The sequence below is a fragment of the Panthera leo genome, chromosome A2 (assembly GCF_018350215.1).
Source record: "Panthera leo isolate Ple1 chromosome A2, P.leo_Ple1_pat1.1, whole genome shotgun sequence".
NCBI classification, from domain to species: Eukaryota; Metazoa; Chordata; class Mammalia; order Carnivora; family Felidae; genus Panthera; species Panthera leo.
In genome coordinates, this window is record NC_056680.1 from 130,163,277 (window position 1) to 130,184,770 (window position 21,494).

The window sequence follows — 21,494 nt, forward strand, 5'->3', positions numbered from 1 at the left end:
GAATTTATATAACCCACAAGCAGGAAAATCCCAATCTGAAAGATAACTTAGTTCTGGATTGGAAGTGCTCCCTGTTGCCTGACATCAGCAAATACTGATCCCGGGGAAGCATCTCCTACTCAAGGCCTTCAGGATTCCAGTATATTTGATTAAAACAAATAAAAATTCTCAGTGTAAAGTCACCAGACATAAGAAAACAAGCCCTAATGAGTGAAATTCAGAAAATACAACAAACAATAGGTCTAGATCATAAAGAATTGAGAAAATGAATGCAATATTTCAACTATAAAATAGCTATTTAAAGAAATGGAAGATAAATGCAAAAATGAAATATTAGCAAACAGAGTCCAATACCACATTAAAAACTAATACATCATGACCACATTAGATTTATTCTAGTAACATAGAGTTCGTTTAATATTAGGAAATTTAGTAATATCCTATACCATATTAATTGCTGGGTATGGATGTACACTTTTTAAATAGTCTTATTGAGGTAAAATTAACATACAATCAATAGTACATATTTAAAATGGACAATTTGGTAAGTTTTGACACACGTACACCCATGAAACCAGCACCAAGGTCAAAATAATGAAAATATCCATCACTCCAACAGCTTCCTTGTATTACCTTGTTATCCTTTCTTCCTTTGCCTTCTGTGGGCCCTCCACAACTTCATGTGACCACTGTCTGTGCCATAGATTAGTTTGCATTTTCTAGAATTTTATGTAAGTGGAATTGTACAGTGTATATTCTTATTTTGTCTAGCTTCCACTCAACATAATTACATTGAGATTCATCAATGTCGGTTCATGTATCAGTAATTCATTACTTTTTATCGCTGAATGTTCCATTGGTTGGATCACTTGAGAAAATTAGTGGTAGGTTCTTTCCAGTTGAGTGGGCTCTAGTAATTTTGCAGCTAAAGAGCAATGGAAGAGAGGAAAAGACCTCTACTTGCTTCTTGAGATTTGGCTCAACAGCTATAGGTCTATGTGGATTCAGAAGCATCAATAATCCTTAAGTTTGGACATCCCATGGGAGTGAGTAAAGCTCTTACTAGAAGTGGGGCTGTGGATCTAACTTGTTTTAGTTTGTGACTGTAGTGAGGCAGAAAACCCGGCCAGTGTGCTGTGCTCCCCAGTGTTTGCCCTGGTGTGCATGATGGGGAATTGAACCACATTGGAGAGCTTTTCATCTTGATTTTTTTGGAAAAACTTGGTCAATTCACTCTGGCTGGGGTTGGGTCCCTTTTTATCATGGGAGCCCAAAAAGAAACTAACTCAGCTCTTCACTGAACATTATATTACATGGAGAGAGGTAGAGGGATAAAACCACTTTGAAGGGGGTAGCAATAATTCATAACTACCCACCAGCATGTCCATCACTCCTTGGATTTCTTATATAAAATGCTCGGGGAGGCAAAGAAGATCCAGGGCAGGAAGCATGAGGAGTTTAGGACTCCTAACTCATCAAAGATACAGAAACCTGTGGGTCCATAGCAATTTCCTCAACTATCTTTCATGCTAGGGTGCAGCCAGCAACAGACAGACCTACCATAGGGTCTGAATAAAGAGTGTGGAGTCAAGCAAGAGGGTAGAGCAGTTCAGAGATACAATCCAAGGGTCAACCTGACCTGATAGTCCAGGAAGCATTGTGGGGGGGCCAGGACAAACACTGGCTGAGGGTCAGGTAGACAAACTCCGAGTGGGCACAGGGAATAATCATAAGGGTGGGAAAGGAGGCTTAGAACTAGCATGTGATCATGTTAGGAAAGGTAAGAATGATTGATAATGGAAAAAGTAAACCATTTTCAGGCTTGAAAGATGTATTAGCCAAGGTCATTAGCCACCTCACACAGCAGCAGTAGCAGCCGACACTAATTTGGCTTGCAATGTGTCAGAGGCTGTTCTGAATGCTTTCTAAATATTAATTTATTTAATTCAGATGGAAGTCTTAGGAGGTAAGCATCATTACTCCCATTTTATAGAATAACCTGTTGGCATTTCGCTGGGCTAACAATGCATTCATTAGACTAACAGTATTTTTCTAAAGATCATGTAATGAGTATGTTAATAGTATTTGAGAACATTTAAAATCTGTTCAACTAATGTTATAAAATCAGTTATGATAATAGTCACATTTATTTCATGAACTTTATTAACTAGAAAATTTTAGGAGGTCATGTACTGATGAGAGTATCTTAAACAGAATGTATCTGTAATCTCTTTCTTTTGAAAAAAATCCTTTTTCTTGATTATTAAAAAAAGCTTAATTGTGGACATTGAGCAGAAGTTTCTCTGGGTTGTTTCTTTTTCCTTTTCTATTTTTTTTTTAAACTCTCAGTGGATTCTGGTTTCTCCATTTTAGTGATAATTTATATTGGTTACCTGGGACAGTTTACATTCTAACAAGTACCATTGTCTTGGAAAATGACATTGAGACATGGATAGAATAAACAAATTACATTTTAAAATTAATTTCTATAGGAGATAAGTAATGCTAAAAATGAAAGTAGCTCTAAACTAATTCTAACCAGTTTGGGTTTTAGAAGTGTTACATCTTTACCAATGGTCATCCTATGTAACGATGTAATTTTATTAAACAATTTTTAAGGAGAAATTAAGTGGAAATGCAGACATTCAAAACTCATTAGATGAGTAGTATATCAAAGATGCTGATGACACCTATGTCATGTAAAAAGAATAACACAAAATGTCTAAAGGCACCCCACTACACACACACAGTAAGTTTAGTTAACTGATATGTCAAGTGTATGTAGGAGATTGCCAAACATCTTTCCGCTCTGGGTGCATTAAGAAGAGGGTGATATAGGAGAGAGGACTTCTTCCAGAAAAACTGGAAGAAAGAAGGACTTTGTCATGCAGACAGGTAGAGAAAATATCTCAGTTATAAAGGACATAGAAACGCCTTTCTGGCTAAAAGTACATCCTACTGGCCTGACTTGGGACCTGATTGTTGGAAGGGTTAAAGCAGAAAATCTATCTTCCATGACAATTCAGCCATGCAATCATTTTGCATTTTAGACTGTAACTATTTGTCTAATTTATTCCCACCCATTTCTCCTGAAAAAAGGAGTAAGGAGAGAGGAATAATAATACAGAACAAAGAGCTTAGTATTCCTATAGGACAGGCCCAACCTAAATGCATATGGGAGACACTGTGACCTTAAACACCTCCACGCCCCCTTTAGAGCATGGACTACATTGGGTCTCACTCATCTCAACATGATGAGAACGATCCCTAAATGAATTGGCAATCACATAGTGTTGCAGAGAGCTGTTAACAAGTCAGCTGGACACCAATCCTTGATCTTGCCTTTTCCACTCTTCAGCTTTCCCCAGTGGAGCTTGATATTCTGGCTGCTGAAAGCATCTATATTCTGCTGACTCCCACATTTTAAATTCCAGCCCAAACCTCTCTTCTGAGCTACAAATCCATATAATTAATCTGCCTATTCAACATCTCCCCTTGAATGTCTCCCAAGGCACTGGGATGCAGCAATGAACAAAATAGGCAAAAAACCTGTCCTCATGGAATTCACATTCTAGCCCATAGTCAATACGTCCCAAACTGAAGCCATAAACCCTAAATCTATCCAAGCCACTCCATTACTCTAGCTAAAACCACATTAAAATTTTTTTTTAATGTTTATTTATTTTTGAGAGAGAGAGAGCGTGTGTGCAAGTGCGGGAGAGGCAGAGAGGGAGACACAGAGTTCAAAGCAGGCTCCAGGTTCTTAGCTCTCAGCACGGAGCTCAATGTGGGCTCCCAACCCACGAACCATGAGATCATGATCTGAACTGAAGTCAGATGCTTACCTGACTGAGGCACCCAGGCACCCCTGGCTAAAACCACATCTTACTAGCTTTACCTCTAAGGTATTTTTCTTCTTTGGTACCAACACATTCATCCAAGAAATCCTTCATTTCTCTCCTGAGCATCCGTAAAAGGCTTCTAACTGGCCTCCCTTCATCTACTTTTATTCTCCTCTATTCTAAGCTAGAATGGTTACTTTTTTTTTCATTTTCTAAGAGTGATCCTTTTAAACTGCACATCTGATCAGGACAATTCCCTGCTTAAAAATTTTTCGAATTCCCTGCAAATTGAATGAAACTTAGAGCCCACAAAACCCAGCATGATCTGGCTCCTGTTCTCCTCCCCAGATTTTTACTCTTGGCTCGGAGTTCCAGGCCCATTGACTTTCAGTGCATTCTTAACTATGCTAAAGCTTTTTACTTAAGTGATATCCTTTGTCTTCCGTTTGATTCTGCTAACTCCGAATCATTTTCACATCTCAGGATGAATGTCATTCTTTCTAGTCTATAATTCCTGCCACACCACAATGAGTCCCTTTATATATGCATTCTTAGTATATTTTTCCACATGCTTGCTAACATTGTAATTAATTACCTGTGTGATGATCTGCTTACTGTCTCCACCATTAGACTGTAGGTTCCATTAGGGCAGGAAAGATATCCATTTTTCTTACCACAGACTTTGCAGAGAGATCACAGTGGAAATAGTAGCCACTCTGTGAGTATGTGTTATATTTGTTGAATATAAGGAAAAGCTATAACTCCTTCACTTAAGCCACTATTATAACACATTAATGAGAAATAAAAATTCACCATGAAGGGTGTAATTATGGAAAAGGAAGGAGTACTAGTAGGCTAGTTAGAAAAAAATAATGTAAATAAAATTTTGTTCAGATGACAATAGTGAATTAATACAAATGTTACAGGGGAAAATTACTATTGATAATGGATGAGGATGATAGGAACAAAGAAAAACAGTGTAGCAGTCTAACCTGGGAAGACCAATGGTGGAAATGTCATTAAGGATTGGAAGTGATCTTTATACAAAAGGATCCAGCAGACCTCACAGTGATAATAGGATTTCTAGGGACCTGTCCTGTACCAAATGTCTTTGAAGCTGTGATCTCCGTGCATTCAGATATTTAGATGTGGCTGGATAGAATTGTGTAGAGAATAGCATAAAAATGCTAAACTGGAATGGGTGGGAAACTCAACAGCCGATAAGTGGAGAAAGAAGAAAATACTGAATAGTGTGCTTGCAGGTTGATTCCCATGATGACTTTTAAATATGGTTTATAAGGGATAAATACTTAATGAACTGAAAAGCTTCAAGGTTGGGAGTGGCCTTGTGCAGGTAGAACATGAATGTCTTCTGCACATAACTCCTGTTGATTTCAGATTTCAGAAGAATATAGTGGGCCAACATTTTCTGTGCAGTAATGATTTCATAATGGGAATGTTATGTCTCAAGGTTTAGAATCTTCTAAATTCAGAAATCTGAAATTTTTATTTTTCAACCTCACATGCTAGAGTTTATCTTTTTGGGGGAAGATAAAATGCATCTAGATTTCTGAGAGCTTGTTCTTTAGTAAAAGTAAACCAAGATAAACAGGTTTACATATTGGGACTATATGGAATATGTTTCCCATATTGGATTTAAAAATTGTTGAGCTAAACATTGAGAATCTGCTCAATGCCAAATATTACATCAATATACCATGTAAGTACTACCAATATTGAGCTCCTAGGTCAATGTTAAAAGTACTTATGAAATATTCATTTGTGTTTATGAATAAAATGCTTTTCTTTCACAGATATCTCATAATATGGTACAGTCACCTTTTCTCATTAATTAAGCTATAATAAGAGGGTCTGAATAGGATTCTAGTTTCCTATTCCTATAAAAGACCTAAGCTTGAATAAAAATGTGCTTTCCTTTTCTTTCTCTTGTATGGTCAGTGTTAACAATAAGCAGAACTACTCTTTGAAAGATAATTCTCAGCCACTCTGGAAAATAGTTTGGCAGTTTCTTAAAAAACTAAACCTAAAACTACCATACAATCTAGCAGTTGCACTCTTGTGCATTTATCTCAGAGAAATAAAAACTCCTCATATAAAAACTTAGGGGCTCCTGGGTAGCTTATTTGGTTAAGGTCCAGCTCTTGATTTCAGCTCAGGTCATGATCCCTGGGTGATGGGATGGAACCCCCTGTCAGGCTCTGCACAGAGTGTGGAGTCTGCTTAGGATTCTCTCTCTTCCTCTCTGTCTGCCCTTCCCCTGCTTGCTTGTTCTCTAAATAAATAAATAAATAAATAAATAAATATTTTAAAACTTACAAATGAATGTCTATAACAGCTTTATTCCTAATAACCACAACCTGGGAAATAACCAAATGTTCTTCACTGAGTGGTTAAACTGTGGTACATTCATACCATGGGATACCACTCAGAAATAAGAAGAATGGCTTATTGAGATAGGCAGCAACTTGGATGAATCACCAGGGAATTATACTGAGAAAAAAGCCAATCCCAAAAGGTTACGTACTATGTATATGATTCCATTATATGACACTTTTGAAATCACCAAATAAAAATGGAGGATACATTAATGGTGGTTGGGGGAAGTCAGGGGATGGAAGAAGGAGGTGGGGCAGGAGGTACAGTAGCATAGGGAGTGGAGTGTGGTTATAAAAAGACAACACAGGGATCCTTGATGAAAATATTCTGTATCTGTTGATCCATTCACTAGCCAGTGGACATTTGGATTGTTTCCATTCTTTGGCTACTATGAATAATATTGCCATGAATATTAATGTATAGGTCTTTATACTGATAGGTTTCATTTTCTTGGGTAGATACCTGGGACAAAATTGCTACATAATTGTAAGTTAATTAAGGTAATAGTAAGTTACTGTTTAACTTTTGAAGTAATTGCCAAAATGTTTTCCAAAGTGGCTGTGCCATTTTACATTCCAATCAGCAACCTGAAAGGATGCCAGATTCTTCACATACTTGCTAATACTTGGTATTCATAGTCTTTTTCTTTTAGTCATTCTGATGGGTGTGGAGTGGTATCTCATTGTGGCTTTACTTCGCATTTTTTTAATGACAAGTTGTTGCATATCCTTGGACTTATTAGCTATTCATATATTTTCTTAATAAAATGTCTGTTCAAACCTTTTGCCCATTTTAAAATTGGGTTACTTATGATTGAGTTTTAAGATTCTTTATATATACTGAATATAAACCCTTTATCAGATATGAGATTTGCACATGTTTTCTACTAATTTGTGGCTTATCTTATTATGATACTTTTTAGAGAGGAAAAGTTTTAAATTTAAAAATTTAAAGTCTAATTTATCAACTGTTTCTTTTGTGAATCATGCTTTGGTTGTTATGTCTAAGATATCTTTTCTGACTCAGTGTCACAAAGACTTTCTCCTATGTTTTCTTTTAGAAGTTTTATATTTGTAGCTCATATATTTAGATCTATGATCCATTTTGAGTTTATTTTTCCGTATAGTGTCAGCTAAGGGTCTAAACTGATATTTTGCCTGTGAATACCCAATTGTTCGTGCATTGTTTCTGAGAAGACTTTTCTTATTGAATTGCTTAGCACTTTGTCAAAAATCAGTTGACTATAAAGGCAAAAGTTTATTTCTAAACTTCCTCATCTGTTGTACTAATCTATTTGTCTATTCTCATATTGACACCATATTGTTGTGATCACTGTAACTTTACAATGAGCTTTGAAATAAAGTGTAAGGTCTCCCACTTTTTTTCTTCAGAATTGTTTTGGCTATTGTTGGTTCTTTTCATTTACATACAAGTTTAGTATTTACTTGTCCATTCCTACAAAACAAAACAACAAAACAACAAAAACAAAACCTTGCTGAGTTTTTGATAGCGTTGACATTGACTTGATTCAACTCTATAGATAATTTTGGGGAGAATTTCTGTTTTAAAAATTTTCAGTCTTCCAATCTACAAACATGTGTCTCCATTTATTTAGGTCTTTAATTTCTTTTAGCAAAGTTCATAGCATACAGGTATGTGTCCCTTTTGCTAAATTTGTTCCTAAGTATTTTTATCTTACTCTTTTTGATGATACTGTGAATGAATTAATTTTGTTTCCAGATTGTTCATTGCTAGCGTATAGAAATATAATTTTTTTGTGTGCATATTGTATCCTGAAAACTTGCTACACTGATTTATTAGTTTTAGTAGTTTGTGTGTGCATGTGTATAGATTCTTCAGGTTTTTCTACATATAACATGATGTCATTTGCAAATAAAAACAGTTTTACATCTTCCTTTCTAATCTGAATGACTTTAACTTGTCTTCTTACCTTGTTATGATGGCTAAACCTCTGGTACCATGTTGAATAGAAGTAGTAAAAATGGATACCCTTCCTTTTTTCCTGATTTCAGGAAGAAAACATTCATTCTTCCTCTGGGAAGTATTATGTTAGCTATCTGGTTGTGTTTTGTTTTTTTGCGTGGGGAGAGTTGTGGGGTTTTGTGTTTTGTTTTGTTTTGTTTGTGATTTAAAGACTAAAATTTTCAGCATTATGTGCTGTCGTATCCTATAAAATTAGGAGGACCTCAAATGGCCTAACCACAACTTCTCCTTCCTGTTCTGTTCCCATGGATAAAGTCCCACAGCTAAACAGTCCTCCTTATCAAACAGAACAGGTGGAGTTCTTGCTTATGTCTCAGCTTTCAGTTCCCTGCCAGCCCATGGAATTATTCAAACAAGCCAATCACATTCTCTTGCAGGCACATTGAGGCAACTCACCCTTTTAATACTACAAAGCCTGCCTCTTAATAGCTCCTGGGTATTCACTCTGGTCTCCACTGTGCTGTTTGGCCTTTAATGGCATGGAGTGTCCTCCTCTCTGGGGCAGTGAGCATATGTGACTAATAAACTGCCATTGATGTCATCTGTCAAGACCAGGTGTTGTGTGTTCAGTCATCCCCAGAACCTTAGGGTAAGAATCCCTCCCATACAAATACGGTGAATAGGAGGCAATTAATACATCTTGTAGACTCCCTCTATCAGGCTAAGGAAGAAATCTACTTGTAGTTTAAGTTTTTATCATGAATTGATGCTGGATTTTGATGAATGACTTTTCTGTCTATTGAGATAAGCATGTGTTTTTGCATTTATTCTATTAATATGCTGTACTACATTAGTTGGGTTTCATTTGTTAACCAAGTTTACATTACTGGGATAAATCCCACTGGTCATCTTTTTTATATGTTGCTAGATTTAATCTCTAGTATTTTGTCAGGAATTTTTGTGTCTGTTTATGCTACCCTATTTTTCTCCTTTCTTGTAAAGTCTTTGGTATTGGTATTAAGGTACAATTAACCTCTTTGAATAAGTTTAGAAATTTTCCTTCCTCATTATTTCCCTGCTCATCGTTGCTTTTCTTCTGTTTGTTTTGGGTTTAATTTGCTCTTTGTTCTTCTTAAAGAAGAAATTTACATTATTAATTTTTGACACTTCTTTTTAGATATTGGTAAGTTAGAGCTATATGTTTATTTTTAAGTACTGCCTTAACCACATCCTATACATTTTTAAGTGTGCTTTTTTTTTCATTTGGGTCACAAAAAAATTCTAACTTGCCTTGTGATTTCTTCTTAGCCTCCTAGATTATTTATAAACATGTTATTTAGTTTCCAAGTATTTGGAGATTTCTCATTTATTTGTGCTATTGATTTATAATCAAATTTAATTGAGGTCAGAGGACATACTAGTTCTCCATATGGTCTGTCCTGGAGAGTGTTCCACGTGTACCTGAAATGACTCTGTATTTCTCTGTTGGGTAGAATGAGGGTGGTTATATGCATCTTAATTTATTACAATCTACACCAGGCTAAATGGATTGATCGTGTTGTTCAGATCTTTTAGATCCATTTTGATTTTTATGTCTATTCGTTCTATCCATTATTGAAAGTGGGGCATTGAAATCTCTATAGTTGTTTGTCTATTTGTCCTTTGGATTTTGTCAGTTTTTATTTCTTCTGATTTGAGACTCTTGTTAGGCAAGTATAAATTAAAAATTGCTTTATTTTTATGATATATAGATTCCTTACTGTAAAATATCTTTGTCTCTGGTAAGAATTCTTGAAGTCCATTTTGTCTTAATGTAGCTATTCCAACTACCTTAGTATCCTTTTATTTTCAAATTTTTTTGTCTTGGAATCTGTATTCTGTCTCATAAATAGTATATAACAGGATGGTGCTTTGTATATCCAGCCTGAAAATCTCTGCCTTTTGATTAGAGTGTAATCACAGTAATGTAATTATTGCTTTTGCTGGAAATATGTCTTCATTTTGCAATTTGCCTTCTAGATGTTTTGTGTATTTCTTATTTATATGTTCCTCCTTTGTGGCCTTCTGTGTCAAATATCGTATAGTATGATATTTACATTTCTCTGCCAATTTTTTTAATGATACTTGTGGAGTTATTTTCTTAGTGGTTGTGTTAAAGATTATATATGTCATAATGTATCACTCTCTCTGTCAGGTGAATATAAACTTAATTCTGATAAAATAAAGTAATTTTGCTCCATTGCAGCTTCTTTTCCTTCCTCCTTCTTTGTACTATTATTGTCATAGAGATCAATTTAGTTTATAAACTCAGCAACACAGGGTTATAATTACTGCTTTATACAAGCTTATGTCCTTAAAGTAATTAAAAGAAAAAACATAAATATATACCAAATATAGTCATCCACATATTTACCATTTCTGGTGCTCTTGGTTTCTTTTTGTACAGTCAGATTACCATTCTAAGTAATTCCCTATCAGTAGGAAGGACTTTCTTTATTATTTCTTTTTAGGCAGATATATGTTTTCTCAAACTTTTCTGGGTACAGAATTCTTAACTGGTAATTTTTTTCTCCAGCACTTTGAATATGTTCTTCTACTGTCTTCTTCCCTCCACTGTTAAGGTAACGTTTTTAAAATATATTTTTTAAAAATATAATTTATTGTCAAATTGGCTCACATACAATGCCCAGTGCTCATCCCAACAAGTGGCCTCCTCAATACCCATCACTCACTTTCCCCTCTACCCCACCCCCATTAACTCTCAGTTTGTTCTCTGTATCTAAGAGTCTTTTATGGTTTGCCTCCCTCCTTCTCTATTTGTAACCCCCCTTTCCCTCCCCCCATGGTCTTCTGTTAAGTTTATCAAGATCTACATATGAGTGAAAACATATGATATCTGTCCTTCTCTGACTGACCTATTTCACTTAGCATAATACCCTCCAGTTCCATCCACGTTGCTGCAAATGGCATGAATTTATTCTTTCCATTGGCAAGTAGTATTCCATTGTATATATAAACCACATCTTCTTTATCTATTCATCAGTTGATGGACATTTAGGCTCTTTCTATAATTTGGCTATTGTTGAAAGTGCTGCTATAAACATAGGGGTTCATGTGCCCCACTGCACCAGCACTCCTGTATCCTTGGATAAATTCCTAGTAGTGTTATTGCTATGTCATAGGGTGGTTCTATTTTTAATATTTTGAGGAACCTCCATGCTGATTTCCAGAGCGGCTGTACCAGTTTGCATTCCCACCAACAATGCAAGAGGGTTACCGTTTCTCCACATCCTCACCAGCATCTAGTTTCCCAATTGGTTCATTTTAGGCACTCTGACTCGTGTGAGGCAGTATCTGGTTTTGATTTGTATTTCCCTGACGAGGAGTGACGTTGAGCATCATTTCATGTGTCTGTTGGCCATCTGGATGTCTTCTTTGGAAAATTATCTATTCATGTATTCTGCCCATTTCCTCACTGGATTATTTGATTTTTGGTTGTGGAGTTTGGTGAATTCCTTATAGATTTTGGATACTAACCCTTTACCTGATATGTCATTTGCAGATATCTTTTCCCATTCTGTCAGTTGCCTTTTAGTTTTGTTGATTCTTTCCTTTGCGGTGCAGAAGCTTTTTATCTTGGTGACGTCCCAATAGTTCATTTTTGCGTTTAATTCCGTTGCCTTTGGAGATGTGTCGACAAAGAAAATGCTGCAGCTGAGGTCAAAGAGGTTGTTACCTTCTTTCTCCTCCAGGGTGTTGATGGTTTCCTGTCTCACATTTAGGTCTTTCATCCATTTCGAGTTTATCTTTGTGTATGGTGTACGAAAGTGGTCTAGTTTCATTTTTCTTCATGTTGCTGTTCAGCTCTTCCAGCCACATTTGTTAAAGAGACTGTCTTTTTTTCCATTGGATACTCTTTCCTGCTTTGTCAAAGATTAGATGGCCATACATTTGTGGGTCCAGTTCTGGGGTGTCTAGTCCATTGGTCTATGTGTCTGTTTTTGTGCCAATACCATACTGTCTTGATGACTATAGCTTTGTAGTAGAGGCTAAAGTCTGGGATTGTGGTGCCTCCTGCTTTGGTTATCTTCTTCAATATTACTTTGGCTATTTGGGGTCTTTTGTGGTTGCATACAAATTTTAGGATTCTTTGTTCTAGCTTTGAGAAGAATGCTGGTGCAATTTTGATTGGAATTGCATTGAATGTGTAGCTGTCTTTGGGTAGTATTGACATTTTAACAGTATTTATGTTTCCAGTCCATGAGCATGGAATGTTTTTCCATTTCTTTGTGTCTTCAATTTCCTTCATAAGCTTTCTATAGTTTTCAGCATATAGATCTTTTACATCTTTGGTTAGGTTTATTCCTGGCTATTTTATGTCTTTTGGTGCAATTGTAAATGGGATCAGTTTCAGGATTCCTCTCTGTTGCTTCATTATTGGTGTATAAAAATGCAACTATTCTATACATTGATTTTGTACCCTGCAAGTTTGCTGAACTTATATATCAGTTCTAGCAGCCTTTTGGTGGAGAGTTTCAGGTTTTCCATGTAGTGTATCATGTCATCTGCAAAAAGTGAAAGTTTGACTTCTTTGCCAATATTTGATGCATTTGATTTCATTTTGTTGTCTGATTGCTGATGCTAGGACTTCCAACACTATGTTAAACAACAGAGGTAAGAGTGGACCTCCCTGTTGTGTTCCCTATCTCAGGGGGAAAGCTATCAGTTTTGCCCCATTGAGGATGATATTAGCTGTGGGCTTTTCATAAATGGCTTTTATGATCTTTAAGTATGTTCCTTCTATCCTGACTTTCTTGAGCACTTTTATTAAGAAAAGATGTTGTATTTTGTCAAATGCTTTTTCTGAATCTATTGACAGGATCATATGTTCTTATCCTTTCTTCTACTAATGTGACATTGATTGATTTGCAAATATTGAACCAGCCCTGCAGCCCAGGAATGAATCCCACTTGATCATGGTGAATAATTCTTTTTATATGTTGTTGAAATCAATTTGCTAGTATCTTGTTGAGAAGTTTTGCATCCATGTTAATCAGGGATGTTGGCCTGTAGCTCTCCTTTTTTGTGGGGTCTCTGTCTGGTTTGGGAATCAAAGTAATACTGGCTTCATAGAATGAGTCCAGAAGTTTTCCTTCCATTTCTATATTTTGGAACATCTTGAGAAGAATAGGTATTAACTCTGCTTTAAATGTCTGGTAGAATTCCCCTGGGAAGGCATCTGGTCCAGGACTCTTATTTGTTGGGAGATTTTTGATAACTGATTCAATTTCCTTAGTAATTATGGGTCTGTTCAAATTTTCTATTTCTTCCTGTTTGAGTTTTGGGAGTGTGTGGGTGTTTAGGAATTTGTCCATTTCTTTCAGGTTGCCCAGTTTATTGGCATATAAATTTTCATAGTATTCTCTGATAATTGCTTATATTTCTGATGAATTGATTGTAATAAATCCATTCCATTCATGATTTTATCTACTTGGGTCCTCTCTCTTTTCTTTTTGAGAAGCCTGGCTAGGTGTTTATCAATTTTGTTTATATTTTCAAAAAGCAAATTTGGCTCCTGCTTTGTGTTTGAACTCAAAATCTGAGTCTTTTGTACCCTAAAATTCTGACCTTTGTATCGTCCTATTTTTGGCACTCTTGGTCTGTGTTTCCTGTTAGTCCTAAAAACTCCTGAGCCTAGGCGATTGTGCCCTCCCATTATACATGGACTAATCTTTGGAAGAAGAGATGAACTTTATGTTACTTATTCATAAAAGAAATGCTATTTCCATGGCTTGCCAGAAAACCTTCATGATAAAATATAATCATTGACTCTTGACATAATTACCTTTTTCTTTATGCAACTAGCCATCTTTCTACCAACCTTTTAGAGCTTTGGTTTTTAAATACTCTGTTAGCAAATTACTAAAGAAACCAGACTTCTGGTTAGGCTTAATTTTTAAGCTGCTAGGACCATTGTCTTCATTTTATTTTCCAAACTATCAAATATAAAAATTAGCCTAGCGGTGTGGGGCTTTTCTGACCCATACATGATTCATGCAGTCATGGGTCTAACACAACGCATTTATACATTCAAAGGATATAAATTACAATCTTTGCAATAAGTACCAAGAGTCAAAAAAATGAATAAAACTATTTTACATGCTTCCTTGTTAAAAGAAACATTTTATTTAAAAAAATGGATATCATGGGAACATCTTTGCATTAATTGCTCAGGAAAAGTATATGAGTGGCTTAGGAGGCGTACTCTTTCATGTAAGTGAACATAATGAGAGACATGGCTGGAATCCATTCTGTCCATTAAGATCAAGTCAGGAGACAGGAGTCACACTAGCCATTTAACTGAGAGAATACATGAAGAATAAGGTATAAAGTGAATTAAGTGAACAAAAAGCCAAAAAGAGAAAATGAGGAAGCAACTATAGGAAGCAGCTTCCACCTCTAGGCCTAGGTAAACAAAGGGAAAAGGTGGATGTATTAAAACTTAACTTAAAGACTTGGTGAAGAAGCCAAATGGAGCTGAATCTCAGATTTCCAAAGAGTCTCCAGGCAACTGGTCCTGGGTATCTCTGAGGAAGTGTGGTTATAGGAAGTGTTGTTAGGGTTTTGCAAGTGTATGTCATGGGAAGGAAGTGTCGTCTTGGGGTGAGGAGGTGTTTCTGGGTTGATGCTCCCAGGAGCAGAAAGCACACTGAAAGCAAGTGGTTCCTTCTTTCTCCTTCCAACTTACACTCTCCCTCTATCACCTCCCCACACAAACACACACACATCACTACTGCCACCACATAACCACCACATGTACATACCACATACATCTACACACATACCACACACACACACACCCACACTACCAAACATATAAACAAGCCACCATATACACACACACCACACACACATCACCACATACATATCAATCATTGCAAACATACACCACATATACACAAACATCACTACCTACACAGACACACCCACACACTATAGTTGGCAGAGCTTAAGAGGGAGCCAGCTGGCAAAGCAGAAATTTGGCTTGCAAAGTCCCCATTCTGACATCATGTAACACAGTAAAAAGGGTGGATTTGGTGCTGAGCAACAAAAATTTTATAACTGACATATTCATTTAATTCTCAGTAAAACCTTTCCCTTACCTGTCCAGTGTCTTTGTTTCCTATGTGCTTGAGATCACTGGAATATTCCAACATGAAATAATCAAATGTTATTGTGGCTTATGTTTTCCTATAATTTTAACAAAGGTTGAATCAAAGTTGACTAGGACTTTCTATTATTTGGAGGGATTATTAGGAAAAAAGGGAAAGGTTACTTTTCACTTCCATAATTGACCTAATTTTATTGTTTACCACCTCAAATATGTTGGAGATACATGGGGTATAAGTTGTAAGTAAATAAAACAAAGCTGCCGCAACTAATAAAAGAGATTCCCAACAATTTCCTAAGTGTCTAACCTGGGGAGAGAGGTGCAATTTTAATGGTGGCTATTTCAAATTAGATAGCAAGAGATAATGGAAAAAGAAATGACAGTTGGAGCAAACAGACACAACATTTCTTCAGTCTCACCTGCATTTGTCATTCAACTGAGGCCCACCAGCCTAAGCATGGTAGCACCTTCCAATATCTGGATGGAAAAGCCATGTTGGACATATAGGAAATGACAAAGGACGTATGTATCTAAAATAATAGAGCTAAGATATCCTTGAATTAAAAGCAAGGTGGAAATATGGGCCACCTGGGTGGCTCAGTTGGTTAAGCATCTGACTCTTGATTTCATCTCAGGTCTTGATCTCACAGTCATGAGTTCCAGCCCCACACTAGGCTCTGTGCTGGGTGGGAAGACTACTTAAAATACAAAAGCAAAGTGGAAATAATTTTACTATTATAACCCTCAGAGAATACTGTTGAATAATCTTTGGTACATCAAAAGAAGGACATTTTAATTACTTTTTTCCCTTTGAACAAGATTTTAAAAACTAACAGCAGCTTTGTTAATTTAGGTATGAGAGAATCTTTAAAATTGCTGTAAAAATATATACTGATACATCTTGTTATGTGATCGTACTTAATATAAAACAGGATGTTTTTACTTATGCTAAGGAAAGCTTGTTACATAAATGCTTTTAAGCATAGAACCCTCCTCCCAGTCATAAAGAAAAATGGTCTATAAATTCCTAAGGATATTGAAACTCATTTGGCTTTAAGAGTTTTGAGGAATATAGGAAATACAGGCTGTACTACATATTTTTCAAGAATGGTGGTTATCAACGTAATATAGTCTTGCAGAAGGGCAGGGCAGGTGAGTATGGGTTCTTTAAAACTTTTCCTAGGTGACTTTGATATTTGCCCTCCCCCCACACACCAGGTTTAAAACCAGTGGAAGAAGGAATCATGGAGGTAGAGAATTGGAATATCAGAAAAGATGTTACGCTATACAAAAAGATTTTTCATCTGATGATGCTTATGATTTTATTATTTTGCATTATAAACTGTCTTACATAATGATAACCAGAGCGCTAACAGCCACCACCACCAAGAAAAAAAAAGTCATTGATAACTGGGGATTAAAATGTCCTATCAAGGCAGGCAGCCCACTGTGACTGGAATCTGTCACAGGGAATATTAGATTGCACAAAACAGTAGAATGGGAATGAGGACAAAATTTAATTAGGCAAGGGCTTGTCATGCTGAGATAAGGCCAAGGGACCGCGATCACAGCCTGTGGTGCTGCCCTCAGGGTGAGTGCAGGAGACAGTAGACGTGCCAGGAACGGAGAGCTGCTCTGGGAAGGGGCACTTCTCTGGGGACAGGGCCCTGGATACAAGCTCTTGTTTCTAATTTTTCTGTAAAACAGCTAAAAATGTTTGTCCTGCCAGGTCACCAGCCCAGTTGAGGACTTTTCCTTTTCCTGATGAGGTTTGTAATTCTACTCCTGCAATTTCAGATTCCCTGGACTTGGAAAAATAGTCTCTGATCCAACCGGGTTTCCACATTTCTTGACATCATTATCCCATGTTTCTCCTGTATTATCCATGTTAGAAAAAATTATTTATCAGAATAACTTTATGTTACTATCTGTGGTCTCAATTTTTTTTTTAATTTTAACTTAATTTCATTTTTAAGTGAACTTTACTCCCAATATGGGGCTCAAACTTGACCCTGGCCTCTTGACCCCGAGCTCAAGAGTCACATGCTCACCAACTGAGCCAGCCAGTCGCCTCTGGGGTCTTGAGTTTTTAAGGTAAAAGTTTTCATAAGAAACTATTTAAAAGGAATGTAGAAATATATTAAACCCTTGTTATTTTTAGAATATCTGTGGTGTCCTCTGCCCTCATTTGCAAAATGTCCATGTCATGTGTCAATTTAAATGAAGATAATCCACTGTGGTCTGTAGGGTTATTGTGAGGGTTAAATGAGATGATCACAGTCCTGACCAGGAATTCAAATGTCAGAGGCTGAAAGTCTACAGGGTGAGTATTTTGTGAGAGAAGAATCCACTGACAGTGCACTAATCGGGTTTGTGATTGGCTCCATTTTGCAGATTCTTCAAGGTTTCCTGCATATACTAGAATTTCCCCACATATTCTTCTTTGCCTTTAATGAAAGAGAGCATTCTACCCTCAATTTGAACACTTCAGTTAAAGAGCAACAGCTTAGGCCAGTGGTTAGAATCAGGCTTCAGAGCTAGACCACCCAGGTTCAATCACTCCTTTTCCTACTGAGTGACCTATGTAAGTTAGCTTACCTCCCTGCCTCATTTACTCCCCACCAAAATATCGATAATAATAGTACCTCCTTTATAGGATTGTTGAAAAGATTAAATGGGCTAACATATGTCAAGGCTTTCAACAGAGGTTGGCTGTTCGTCAGTGTTAAGCTATTCTCTAGTGGTAAATTCAAAAATATCTCCCAAATCAATCTGGCTTCTGGAAATTTATTTTTAACTTAGTTCCAGTAACGGCAAAGCTAGCCTTAACAGTTTTGCCCGGCAGTAAGAGCAAACTTACAAAACCATGTTTAAAACCTCATTTTCTACTTTTTTAAAAAAAAATGACTTTAAAAAAATTATTACAAGAAATTCTACAAAGCCCAATGAATTATTAAGTCTGTGGAATTGGCATCTCCATAATCCACTTTGAAAATTAATATATTCAGCTCACTTTAATCTGCTTTGTTCTGACATGCAACAATTTCCAAATCTGTTATCTTTCTACCAGTGACAAATACCTAGTGATGCAGATGGCCTCACTGCGATATTGCCAGAAGAAACCTTGGCTGAAAGACACCATAGAAATACAATCAAAGAAAGCAATGGTATCTTCATTTTCCAAAAGTATCTTCATGATATGTTGCCAATTTTTAAGGTCATTTCAAATAAAATATCAATTATAGCTGCCACATTCAACATTTCATAATTAGTAATTTGTCCCACAAAACAACACTGCTCATCAGTTTTGTTTTTGCTTCTTTGTGAATTATTCTTTGAGATGCTTTATATAGATAATGTAGTACGCATGATGATGTAACTAGTTCATCTTATAAAGCCTAATTTAAAATACATATATAAAGAATGGTAGAAGCTCATATGATGAACATAGGCATTAAAAATCAATTGCTGATATAACTTGGGCATAAAGTTAATGAGGCAGTTCATGTTTTCTGGTAATTTTTCATCTATTGCACGGGATTTTCCGTTAGAAACAGAGTTTAAGGGCCAGTGTGTCATCTGTTTATTTTTTCTAGTGACAACTTTTCTTTCTCCAACTTGTTCTCTTACAATAGTCTTGGGACAAGCTACAGTCACTTCAGCATTATATTATATATTAAAATACAGTGAACAGATCAGTATAGAAGGTATTAGGAAATAAGCAGTAAAAAAGTGAAGAAAATAAAAGTGAATGTACCCGGAAATAAGTGACCTGAAGGAGAATGATCAAAATCTTCCTTTTGTATCATTTGGGCAACAAAGTTCTCATTTTGTGGTAAATAGATGAAGCATTCCTAATTCTGAAAGTGTATAAAAATAGATTGAATACTTTTAAAAAGCAATATGGTTGGACTATAACTGCGGTGTAAAGAATCATAGCCAACATCAGTTTCTTCCTGGGAAGTCATTAAAAGAGAATTGATTAGCAGGTTTGATATTCTTTGGCATAAATTAGATTTTATTTTGGACAAATCTTGGCTGGAAATGAATTTGCAAATTAAAATGTCTTCTAATGTAATTACATTGTCTTCTAGTATAAATCATTTCAGAAATGAAAACTCTAGTTTTAACAAGAAATGAATGCATATTCTTAGCAGAATTAAATGGAGACCCAAATAGAAACCAAAATGCATATGCATTGTGGAGCACAGAATGGAAAAATATAGGATGCATAGCATTTCCAAAATGCTTTGAATATGAGTAGCTGCACACAGGACTATAGCCTAAGTTTGGCACATTTGTTTTAAGGATCTATTTATTTGTAGCTTGAGAAATCTCAGGAATTTGAATTTTTTTAAAGTGGGGTTTGTTGCAAAACTTTTGTCCATCTGTTTCTTCTAGGCAATTAAGAACTTAGGATATATTTAAATAACATGACTAACCTATGTTCATTAAATGGTGGAAATTGTGTCTTTGTGGGAAGTGTGTTGAGGTTGGGATGAACTTGAACTGGTTTGAATCCTGTTTTGTCATTTACTATTTGAGCAACCTCAGGCAATCCTCATCTCTAAAATGGGGATAAAAAAACCCTACCTTGCAGGTTCATGGTGGTGATGAAAAGGATAGGCAAGAGTGGCCTGCTGGTGCTCTGGGCTCCCAATATTTAAGAAATGGTGATTTTCAAACTTTACGGGAACTTTGTAAAAAGGAAGTCTTAGAACAAGGCATATTGTTGAACTCAATGACTCTCTTTTCTGTCATACTCCCAGATTCTCTCCTCAAAAGTCTTAAAACAGTAAATGTGGCTTTAAATCTACTTTCTTTCTATATATCATGCGTATTTTATGTTCTGTTTTTTTCCCTTTTTTGCTTTCTTTTAGAGTCAGTGATGGTTTTTACTCCATTTTTTCCTTTTATCAGTCTGAAGATAGTCCTTATTTTATGGGAACAGATTTATGCAACTTTTTACCCTAGAAATTACTAGGTAATTAGTATTTTAACCCTCCCACAGGAAAACACAACCAGTATGTTATTATTTTTGCATATGCTCTTTATTTTAATTTTCTCTGTATTTATACTGCACAAGACTTACTATTGCTTAACATAGTGTTCATTTAGATTTACACACTTCTATATGGCTTTCTTTGAAGATTTTATTTTATTTTTGAGAGAGAATGTGCAGCAAGGGACAGAGTGAGAGGGAAAGAGAGAATCTCAAGCAGGCTCAGTCTGACCCGGGTCTCAATCCCATGATCATGAGATTAGGAGCTGAGCCGAAATTAAGAGTTGGACACTTAACTGGCTGAGCCACCCAGGGGACCCCTTGACTTTCTTTGAAATTCTTTCCTTCTACAGTTAGTCCTTTAACTGGTATCCTTTTCTTCTGCACTCCCCCCTGCCCCAAAATACACTTCCTTCCTTCCTGAAGATATTCTGGTAGCAAATTCTCAATTTTTGCCTGTAATGCCCTTACTTCATCTTCAGTCCTGAAGGATATTTTTGCTGGGTATAGATGTTAGTCATTATTTTCTCTCAGCATGTTGATTACATAATTCTTTTGTTCTTTGATTTTTCTTGTTGCTGTTACTGAAAGGACTATTTGTATACGTTTTGCCTCTTTAAAGATACAGTCTTTTAAAAAAAAATGTAACTACTTTAGATTTCTTTTTTTTTTCCCCTGCAATTTTATTATGAAAGTCTAGATGTAGATTTTTTTTTAATTTCAACTTGGGGCACCTGGGTGGCTCAGTATGTTGAGCATCGACTTCAGCTCAGGTCATAATTTCACAATTCATGAGTTTGAGTCCCACATCAGGCTCACTGCTATCAGCCTGTCAGCACAGAGCCCACTTGGGATCCTCTGTCTCCCTCTCTCTTTCCCTCCCTGACTTATGCTCTCCCAAAAATAAACAAATATTTTTAAAAAATAAATAAAATTTCTACTTGATCAAGATCCATCACTGAAATCATTCCTATTTACATCATAGCTGAAATTATAAGATAATTCCTAGTTAGAAACCCCCCGTTTGCAAAAATCTAGTGTTAACCACAATTTTCTGCAATCATAATACCCACTGTACTCAAAGAAAACAATTTCTTGGCTTATAAAATAAAGGATCATTGAAATTTTAAAATTTATT

The 21,494-nt window shown here is 36.1% G+C and overlaps 1 long non-coding RNA gene across 1 annotated transcript in view; it reads left to right on the forward strand.

Moving 5' to 3' along the window:
* LOC122210063 overlaps positions 1–18,593 on the forward strand; it is a 29,758-nt gene extending 11,165 nt beyond the window's left edge. Inside the window, exon 3 of the long non-coding RNA XR_006197902.1 lies at positions 18,425–18,593. This is a non-coding gene — a long non-coding RNA (uncharacterized LOC122210063). The remainder of the gene's footprint in view (positions 1–18,424) is intronic.
* The last annotated feature ends 2,901 nt before the right edge of the window (positions 18,594–21,494 follow it).